Raw genomic sequence first — 9,903 nt, 5'->3', positions numbered from 1 at the left:
ACTATGTATGTGACAAATAAACCAAACTTGAAACTTGAAACTTGAAACCGATCCGTATCTCAAGTACTTCGAACCTCAAGTACGGCTCAGCTTGAAATACCATGCTTCAAATCTCATGGAAGACAAGCATCTCACGGAAGATAAGCATTCTGTCCTGGCTCCAAGATGGTGCAATGAACTTCCACTTGCTGTCTGGACAACAGAGTCCCTTGCTGTCTTCAAATGCAGACTGAAGATCTATCTATTCATGGAATATTTCAATGACAACTGACTCTGCTCCTTTATTGACTGACTAAATTAATAGTATTGTTTATTATACTGATGTTGTTTAACAATCTCTAATACTTATTGTTTATTACAATTATCATTGTTTAAGATTGACCTTATGTATTTTGTACTTCTAGGCATCAGCAGTGATCCCTGTATTTGTACAGTATGCTAGATCATTAGTATCTTGGACTCTAACCTACTGTACAGGCTAGGATATATTCTATGAGTAAATGATAAAGCACTTTTGTTAATTGCTCTGGATAAGAGCATCTGCTAAATGCCATAAATGTAAATGTAAATGTAAATGTAAATGAGTGTGCTGCAGCGTCATCTGTAGCAGCAGAGACTATTACCTACTGACCAAGTTTCATGTCTGTAGGACTTATGGTTTGGTCTGCACAATTTGTTTTAAATAATAATAATAATAATAATAATGATAATAATAAGCACTATAAGTGCTTGGACCCTAATAAAAATAGTAGCCTTGTAGGTGTCAGTTTTTACATGCAAACGTGCATGCACATACACACACACACAATGCACATGCATGAGCTGTGGCCACCCAGCCATACTGTATCTGTTTTGCATGTGTTTCCCAGGCAGGTTTTGTGGGAACAGCATGTGAGAAATGTGAGGAGAACATGTTTGGACACGCGTGCAACAATGGTGACAAAGATGATTCTTTAAGCATCCTCACAATTCTGGAGCTATGTAGTCCTTGTGTCTTAATTGTGTGTGTGTGTGTGTGCTCACAGAGCTCCCCATTTGTGCTGTGTTGCACTATGGGCAGAATGCACTCTCTTTTGAAGACATTTCCTCTGGAAAACTGGTGTGAAAATGCAAACCTGGTTTCTTTGGTAATGGGGTCCAATGCACGTGTGAGTACCTGTTTGATGGACTTCCTGGGAGCTGCTCTTTCATTTCCATCAGAACAGAGCAGAGCACTTTTTATACAGCTTTTGCTCTGGTACTGTTGTCAGGAAGAGGTGAAATCCCTAATCTGAGCACTTTCTGACAAATTTGGTTATCAGTTAGATGTGTCTGTCAACAAAGTGTCTTATACAAATGACTTTATATAAGGCTCAAATCCAAAATGTAACCAAGCCAGCTGCCTTCATTCTTTTGAAAAATCCTCTGACTGGTTTGTCACTATTTTTGTTTCAGGCATTGGATGTGGTGCCATTTATAATAAGACATTATGTGTAACTTTACATGTAACATGTGCAAAGGCATAATAGGACAGTTGTAATCGTCATCATGTTTGTCACTGTTGTTGTTTGCAGTGATTAACCCATGTCTGAGGAAAGTGTGTCATGAGCACACAGTGTGTATACACACTGGCCCAAATCAGCACTCATGCATGTGTGCCGAGGGCTATCAGGGAGACGGCTGCATGCCTGCAGACTCCCGCCACAGCAACTCCACTCAATGTGTTTACGATGGCCCTGGAAAGGTGTATGTGTGCACTCTTGTATTTTTTATTAATTTTAGTGCTTGTTTGTAAATAATCTCTAAGTAGAGGCAGGGTTTAGAAGCTTTGCCTGACAATGTGAAGTAGACCAAAAGATCCTCAAAAACTAGACATCATGCTGTGATTCGAAAAAATTCAGGAACAAATGAAATACAAAGTAATTGAGATCTATGAGTCTGGAAAAGGTTATAAAGCCATTTCTAAGGTTTTGGGACTCCAGCGAACTGCAATGAAAGCTGTTGTCCCCAAATGGCAAAAACATGGAATAGTGGTGAACCTTCCCAGGAGTGGCCAACAAAAATTACCCCAAGAGCGCAGCGATGACTCATCCCAGAGGTCACAAAAGACCCCACAACAACATCCAAAGAACTGCAGTCCTCACTTGCCTCAGTTAAGGTCAGTGTTCATGACTCCACCATAATAAGACTGGGCAAAAATGGACTGCATGGCAGAGTTCCAAGACGAAAACCAATGCTGAGCAAAAAGAATATAACGGCTCATCTCAATTTTACCAGAAAACTTGATGATCCCCAAGACTTTTGTGAAAATACTCTGTGGACTGACGGGACAAAAGTTGAACATTTTGGAAGGTGTATGTCCCATTACATCTGGCGTAAAAGTAACACAGCATTTCAGAAAAGGGACATCATACCACCAGTAAAATATGGTGGTGGTAGTGTGATGGTCTGGCACAGTTTTGCTGCTTCATGGACTTGCTGTGGTAAATGGAACCATGAATTCTGCTGTTTACCAAAAGATCCTGAAGGAGAATGTCCAGCCATATGTTTGTGACCTCAAGCTGAAGCACACTTGAGTTCTGCAGCAGGACAATGATCCAAAACACACCAGCAAGTCCATCTCTGAATGGCTTAAGAAAAACTGAATGAAGACTTTGGAGTGGCCTAGTCAAAGTCCTGACCTGAATCCGATTGAGATGCTGTGGCATGACCTTAAAAAGGCGGTTCTTGCTCGAAAACCCTCAAATGTGGCTGAATTACAACAATTCTGAAAAGATGAATGGGCCAAAATTCCTCCACAGTTCAGTAAAATACTCATTGCTAGTTATCGCAAACGCTTGATTGCAGTTGTTGCTGCTAAGGGTGGACCAACCAGTTATTAGGTTTAGGGGGCAATCACATATTCACACAGGGCCATGTAGGTTTGGATTTTTTTCCCCCTTAATAATAAAAACCTTCATTTAAAAACTGCATTTTTTGTTTACTTGTGTTATCTTTGTCTAATATTTAAATTTGTTCGATCTGAAAGATGTGTGACAAACATGCAAAAAAATATCAGGAAGGGGACACACTTTTTCACACCACTGTACGTACTTCTTTTCTTGCCTGACAGGTGTACATGACTGGAGGGGTTCCTTGGCAATGGAAAAATTTGCTTTGGCAATATAATGCAGAGACTGCAAGATCTGAACTCAGAACCTGGAGGCCTAACCCTAGCTGTCCAGTGCCATCAGTCTGTTTGGTGAGTGACATGTCAACTGCTCAATGCGATTGATCTGCGTGGTGAGTGACACTGGCTGTCCAATGCTAGCATGGCTTTTAGTGAAATTTGGTTGGTTGGTCATATAATTTACAGAAAATCTAAGGTCAAGAAAGAGCTGTGCTTGACTTAGAGCTCAGAGATTCACACATGTTCTGCTGTGCCTTGTTGGTATTTCAGAAACAGTCATGTCCTGGCCTCTAATGTCACGTGGACCGTTCACTGTTTTTGTACCAAGCAACAAAGCTTTCAAATCAACATCTGTGAGTTCAGTCATACAGACCATCAATCAAAAAATTATATATACACTACTGTTCAAAACTTTGGAATCACTGCATCAGTGTTCTCAATAATCCACCTTTTTGTGGATATGTACATAAAATTATTATAATGTGATATTAGAATTTAAAAATTCATGAATTTTCCAATAACTTTTAGGAAGCACATAAATACACAAATAATTTTGTCCAGAATTATGTAGAATTGTGCAGATGACTCCAAAATGCTTCATAGACATGTATGGAGAGAGTTAATAATAAAATTAATATCCAGAATACTTCACAAAGGGGTGGAAAGCAATGATCAAATCTTGAGGCAGATTATTTCAGGAGAAATTGCATTAAATTCAATTTAATGAATTATTCAATAGTTCACTAAAATACTAAATGATAGTTTAGAATGACATATTTTATTACATATTTTATTTACTACATACATTATTTAGACCTACATTGCATAAAGTTGCATAAATATGGGAACCCAAACTTTTGAAGTAGTAGTGTAAATGATAAAAAAGTGCAAAAGACATCCATGTTACACACACACACACACACACACACACACACACACACACACACACACACACACACACACACACACACACACACACACACGTGCATCGTACTGTTCTGCTGCTGCAGGTGAAAACTCTGGTGGCAGATGATGGTGGCACTTAATCTTTCGCACAGGTCCCCAAAGCTGGTCAGTGAGGGGCCTTGCCAGCGAACTGAAGGACTTAATAAACCTCCTATAAAAGTTGGCGAAGCCTAGAAAGCGTTGTAGTGCTTTTCGTGTAAGTGGTCTTGGCCCAGCCTCCACCTTGCCTGGTTGCATACTCACACACCCTTGTTCAATGGCGTACCCTAGGAAGTTGACCTCCTTGCGATGGAATTTGCATTTCTCCACCTTGCAATACACGTGGTTCTGTAATAAGGTCTGTAGCATGGCCCGCACATCGAGTACATGTTGGTTCCAGGAGGGGGAATAGATCAAAATGTCATCGATATATGCGACGACGGATCTTCCCAAAAACTCCCTAAGAACCTCGTTAATGTAGGCCTAGAATATCGACGGGGCTGTTGCCAAACCGTACGGCAGTAAGTTCTTTCTGTGCAGATGGTAGCAGGCTGGACCCAGTTCAGCAGAGCTCAGGAGGACCTACGTCACTGTTTAGAGCGCCACATGCCTGCTGTGCATTGTTTCTGATGGAGGGTCCAGCTATAGAGGAAACTGAAGCTTGTGCCCTTGTAATCCTGGGTATATATGCAATGATTTTTTATGTGTCTTGTTTAGATGCAGTCTGCAGAAATGATTCATTTCAGTTCAGTGAAGACCCTTCAGGGCTCTGACGTCTCTGTGAGCTGCGTCGGAGAGGACCAAATAGTGAGTGATGGAAAAGTCTTGGACTCAGGAGAGGAGATTCAGGTGAGCAAGGACCAATCAGGGAACAGGGAGCACTTTCCAATCTGTAGTGTTGTGCTGTGTGTGAGCATGGGCTGAAAAGGATTGAATGTTATTTCTAAAGTTAAGTTGGCTACTTTACCATACTTAATATTATTGATATCACCCACTCTTTTTTAGGGTGAACATCAGTGTCAAAAGTTGTCAGATTGTAAACAGGAATCTAAAGTTCAATAGAGGTTTGGTTTATGGTTTTGACTGCTTGTTAACACCTCCCAGCCTTGGGGGGCACTGTGATCAGAAGGACACTGTAGACATCACAGTAAGTTCCACATAATTCCAAGATATGCTGACAAAATCCTCTACTGATATGCAGCATGCATATTATATGCAAATTATATACTTCCCATATTAAAAATGTTTCTTAGCTATGCTACACTCTCATTTTGTATTATATATAGATTATATAAATGGTTTATTTTTCTATGACAGATGCCTTGCAGATATTGTGCTGTTACAGTATCATCTGATTGCCCTTCAATAAGTAAACCAAATGTACTTTTCACAAATCCATGCCCATTTCACTATATACACATAAATGACTACCTTTATAAAAAAAAATCATAAATACTTCATCCAGCTTATACAAACACTATTTGAAAGATATTACATTTATTTTATATGTATTTTTCCATAAAGATCTCTCATTTAATATGTTCCTTGAGTTGACTTAAAGCTAATCATTTCTATATAAGTTAAATGTAACATGTTTTTGGAATGCCGTCTATACAGAGGTGCGACCTGCCCAGACGCTTCTCATCTTTGAATGGTGGATGTCAGTTTGTGCACACCATGGTCATATGGAAACCCAAGTGCTGCTCAGGTTAGTACTGCAGGGATTGCCTCGGTACAGTAATCCAGACTTCATTCACATTTTACTACAACTCATTAATCATGTTGTTGATGGCAGCTATATTTGGGCCCTTCTGGGTTCTTAAACATTGTTGCTTTTGCATAATAACAGTGAAAGTGATAGTGGCATTGTGTGTGTGATATTCTCACTACAACTTGTTCTCCAGCCTGTCCTGGAGGGCCAAGATCCCCCTGCAGTAACCATGGACAGTGTGATGAGGATCACCTAGGCAACGGCACCTGCACATGTTTTCCTGGGTTCCAGGGAGTGCCCTGTGAATTATGCATAGATGGCCACTTTGGACCAGAGTGCAAAGGTCACATTCTCTACTGAACATTTAATAATCTAGTTGAAAAGTGTTTGCAAAGCTGAGCTGTGTACTACAACGTGTGATTTTATTTATGCACCTAACTAGACTTTTTGCTAGTATGATTTCATTATACATTCAGCTTTCCACACATGAATGGCACAAGCACTGTGCCATAATCATATCCATGAAGAGCATTTTCAGGTGGAGTGGGAGGGGGGAGCAGTTGCAAAGGCATTCTTGAGCTCCTTGAAGGCCTTGTCAACCTCCTGGGTCCACTTAATCTTTCGCACAGGTCCCCAAAGCTGGTCAGTGAGGGGCCTTGCCACTGAACTGAAGGACTTAATAAACCTCCTATAAAAGTTGGCGAAGCATAGAAAGCGTTGTAGTGCTTTTCGTGTAAGTGGTCTTGGCCCAGCCCCCACCTTGCCTGGTTGCATACTCACACACCCTTGTTCAATGGCGTACCCTAGGAAGTTGACCTCCTTGCGATGGAATTTGCATTTCTCCACCTTGCAATACACGTGGTTCTGTAATAAGGTCTGTAGCATGGCCCGCACATCGAGTACATGTTGGTTCCAGGAGGGGGAATAGATCAAAATGTCATCGATATATGCGACGACGGATCTTCCCAAAAACTCCCTAAGAACCTCGTTAATGTAGGCCTAGAATATCGACGGGGCTGTTGCCAAACCGTACGGCAGAACCAAATACTCATAGTGGTCTGTGGAGGTGCTGAAGGCTATTTTCCACTCGTCTCCTTCCTTGATCTGGATTAGGCTGTATGCGCTGCGCAAATCAAGTTTCGTAAAATATCTGGCCCCTCACAGTTGTTCAAACACTCCTGATACCAGGGGCAGCTTGTTGAGTCCTCTAATCCGCACAACGTCTCAGGGCCCTGTCCCTCTTCTTTACGAAGAAGACTCCTGCAGATGCCGGAGAGGTCGAGGGTCTGACATACACTTGTTGCAGAGCCTCTAATATACTGTGCCATAGCCTGCTCCTCCTCCTGAGAGAGGGAGTAGATTCTGCACCGGGAGGGCACCACTCCCTCCTTGAGTGTTACCGCGCAATCCCAGTCTCAATGCGGTGGAAGCCGTGTGGCTTTGCTGGGGCTGAAGACCTACTCCAGGTCCTGGTACTCTAAAGGAATAGGCACCTGCTTCCCGGCTTCAGGGCTCTCTATGGAAGTAGCCTGGAGGGGTACTGCCTTGTTTGGGAAGCACCTCCGATAGCAGGACATGGCCCACTGCCGGATCAGTTTTTTTTGCCCACAGCATCTGTGGATTGTGCGTACACAGCCAAGGTAAACCTAGGGTGAAAGTGTGAGACAGGCCTGGTAGGAGGAAGAAACTGATGCGTTCAGTATGTCGTCCCCCCCCCCCCCCCCCCCCCCCGGTGACAAGGAGAACCCTGGGGGTCACATGGATGATGTAACCTAGACCTACCACACCCCAATCCAAGGCCTGTACGCTTAGTGAGGAGGGCAGAGTGATGGCCTTAATACCTAGCCTCCTTGCAAAGCCCCAGTCCATGACTTTCCCAGCACCTCCCAAATCCACTAGGTCAAAAGCTGACAGTACACGGCCTTTGCACGATACCTGGACCAGATCTTAAACATGGGATGAGAGGAAGAACAACTCACCCTACTGTTGCCTCCTCCTCACTGTACCCCGGCTGCATCCAGCTGCATGGGCTCCTCAGGAGTGTTGGTTTGCCGGGCGGGTCCGGTCTCCGTTCATAAACACATCAATCTGCGCGGGTTCCTGCCACTAAGGTTCGGAATTCCATTGCGTAGTTGGCTGCAGATCTCAACCCCTGCCTTAGGCGCAACAGTGATAGCCCACAGAGCTTTCCCTGATGGGGATGGTTGAACACCACACGTAGTTCTCCAATAAATCCTGCATAATCGTTCGTAAATGGCGAGTTATTTGTTACCAATGCTGCACACCATACTCGTGCCTTTCCCATAAGTCTTGAGATGACAAACGAAACTTTAGCATGGTCGGACAGTCGCGGCTGATATCCGAAAAACAGCTCACACTGCACAGTGAACCCCTCGCAAGTATCGGGGTCCCCGCCGTATGCCTCGGGGGAGGCAATCAACCCTTTAACCCCCTCGTGTACTGGCGGGTTGACGGGGGAGCTCGTTCTGTGCTCGGTACTCAAAGTCGTGTGATGGATGCGCTGGCCGAGCGTCTGTACCACAGAGCGAACCTCTCCAATCTCCTGTTTCTGCTACTCTAGCGCTGCCATCTGGACAGCCAACAGGTGAGCCCATTCAGGGCTGCTTGCTTCGCAAGAGGTGAAGTTCCAGCCACAGGTTCTTTATTATCCATTTTTAATATAAGCAACGATGGCAAGGCTATTGGCCTTCCAGGAACGGGGTAGTGGCTCGCAGTAGACTTGTGTGGTCTTGACCGCTAATGTGCAGCGTTGTCCCTCCGAACCTGTGGGTGTATAAATATGCGTACTGGTTAATGACTCGTAGGTGTCTCCTGTCAGAAGACAGGTGATTGTGAGCAGGGAAGGTGAGTGGTATGGTCCTGGTCTGGTGGGGGCGTGTCTCCCTCTTTAGGGGACCGGTCAGCCGTGACACATGCTGCTAAATATAAATGGTGTGTGTGTGTGTGTGTGTGCTCGCATGTTTATTTATTTGTTAATATTATTGTTTTACCAGATGTCAAATGTGAGTGTAAGATGGGCTACATTGGTGATGGATACACTTGCACTGGAAACCTGCTACAGGTTCTGATGTTCCCCAGTAACTGACACTGACTGGTCTCATAAATTGTTCCCATCCCCAGCAAATCTTGAATTGCTCCAGAACTTCAGCATCAGGTGAAGAATTTGTGAGGCGTCTCAGCAACATAACCACCTTGTCCATCCTGTTTGTGCCTGATAATGACGGTCTCTATGAGAACGAGGTAGCTTGGTCCTCTCCATACCACACAGATGTCTGCATTCTTCATGAGTGAAGATTAAAGGTGTTTCACACTCCCCCTCTCTCTGGAATAGACACCGTCCTACAGGGCTTTAGAGCACCACCTGCTGGATGGGAGAGCTCTGGTGCTGCAAGCTCTCATTAACGTCAGCCATGTTCGAACACATCTGGGACATATACTCAGTTTGAAAGGGGTTCCTAGCCTGCAGAGCCCCCAGGCACTGGTAAACATTTACCTCATTTAAGCTGCATTATAGTTAGTGGATGTTCTAAGCAATTACATTTACTTCAAGTCTAAATCAGGCATGCACAATGTCTCCTGAAAACTGTTTGTGGATGCAAATAATTACCAACAAAGTTTAATAGATCCTTTCTGCCTCCAGGCTTCCTCTCGATATTTCAATGACCGTTACATTATCGAATCTGACATTTTTGCATCCAATGGGATCATCCATGTGCTGCATGGACCGCTAAAAGCTCGACCCCCTCCGGCTCCTTCCCTCCACCCCGCCCACAAGGCAGGGATGGGCATCGGTGTTCTGTTACTCATCATCCTTATTGTGGCTGGAGCATTTGTGGCCTACCATTTCTACACCCAGCAATCCAAGCCTTTCCAGTTCCACTACTTCAAGGTTAGTGTGGACACGGTGCGTCACAAGATAGCAACATGTTTTTAATATGCAAACAGAAAAATTAATCCAAACATGTGAAGAAGGATTTAATAAAAGGAACATGAATTAGACTGTTATAGTGTGTATATGCAGTATGCAAGTATGTGTGTTTGGCTTTCAGGAAGATGAGAATGAAGACAGCAGCCCTTC

The sequence above is a fragment of the Electrophorus electricus genome, chromosome 7 (assembly GCF_013358815.1).
Source record: "Electrophorus electricus isolate fEleEle1 chromosome 7, fEleEle1.pri, whole genome shotgun sequence".
Taxonomy (NCBI): Eukaryota; Metazoa; Chordata; class Actinopteri; order Gymnotiformes; family Gymnotidae; genus Electrophorus; species Electrophorus electricus.
This window is presented reverse-complemented; position numbering follows the sequence as displayed.